Source organism: Austrofundulus limnaeus, unplaced genomic scaffold (genome assembly GCF_001266775.1).
Source record: "Austrofundulus limnaeus strain Quisiro unplaced genomic scaffold, Austrofundulus_limnaeus-1.0 Scaffold1217, whole genome shotgun sequence".
Taxonomy (NCBI): Eukaryota; Metazoa; Chordata; class Actinopteri; order Cyprinodontiformes; family Rivulidae; genus Austrofundulus; species Austrofundulus limnaeus.
This window is the reverse complement of record NW_013953619.1, coordinates 63,691-65,253: the sequence shown is the minus strand read 5'-3', so window position 1 is coordinate 65,253 and position 1,563 is coordinate 63,691.

The window sequence follows — 1,563 nt, the reverse complement described above, 5'->3', positions numbered from 1 at the left end:
CATTAGCACCTCTAGTAATATATTTACTGAGAAAAATGGTGACGTGTTCAATACTTATTTTACCCCCTGTATGATGATGAAGACAGAAGTAGAGTGTAGAAACATGTCAGGATAGCATTGGTTTGCACCATTTTTTATCTATTTAGTGGTTTAGCAGTAGCAGAGCTGTGCCTACCACTGGATGGATGGATGAATAAATGAATGAATGAATGAACGAAGCCAACTCTGCCTATGTTTCTTAAACAACTAAATGGATTTTAATGAAATTTATTAAATCTATAAATTTCACACATTTTGAAACTAACCAAGTTCAAGATGGCTGCCACAGCCTACACCAAATAAATCACAAAAGTAGCTATACTTCAGTTAGATTTACAGATGTCCTAAATTTGGTGTAGCTGTAGSTCAGAGTCAGTCTAAATACATGATTCAAGTGCTTCAACTGCATTAACTGTTGAAGTCATCGCTGTTCGACTGATAGCAACATGAATCACTGGATGGATTTTAATGAAGCTCTTGAAAATTATTAATTGGATGTACATTCACAAATTATTACCCTCAAGTTAGTTCAAGATTAGTTTGATGCTGTATTAACCAACACAAAAATTATTCACAACACAGTTTGAATGAGATCTTGCAATTTTGCATTAAATTGTACATAGAGTAATGTGTTTCCATGGTTTGAYCAAACAACTACAACTCTGCCTTTAGTCTAAAACTCTTGCATGAAAGGCAGTATGCATTCTCTAAACAACAATAAGACCTTTATTTTGAAAAGTTTGTCCACAAGTTTAAAATGATACATATTTTTTTGCACTGTTAAAGATTCACTTCAAAGCTGTGCAGATTGGAGATGGGACAATTAGCTCTTTGAACGACAATTTTTTTCTGGACGATCTGCGTTTCATAGAGCAGTGATGTGGAGGAGCTGATTGATTTTGAACAAGTTTCAACATCACGTAGGGAGATAAGTCATTGTGTCACATGGACAGAACCGTGTGATTTGTTAGGTGGAACCCCCCCCCCCATTTCCCCATGAGCTGCTGTACTCCACCACTCTGCCTGTTTTCAATGAAAAAGCAGAGGAGGYGCAATTGTCTCTGTGGCCCTCCGTGGTTCAGGAGGAAAACAAACAGAACGACTCTTTACTGTCTGCAACTCGTTATATTGTTTTTTTGTAAGGAGCCATTCAATCTGTTAAGATTGTTTGTGAACGTCACGTCTCTAGTGCAGATGACAGGGAGTTTAATTTAAAAAATGAGTGCACAATAAAAAAATTTACTCTTAACAGTTTCATTCAAGAATAAAACCAGCTGAATGATCATCCCTGCAAACTTAAAGTAACAGAGATAAAAGATTCGACACATACACACTACTGACATGCAGCAATATCGAAGTCAGTTTTGTCCAAAGAAAGAAAGAATGGAGTTACTCACAGAGAATGACAGGCACAGTCTTCCTGTTAGTCCTGTTTGGTGTCTGCAGAGCAGCAGAGAGAGAGGGACTTTTATAGGTCAGCAGTACACACACACACACACACACACACACACACACACACACACA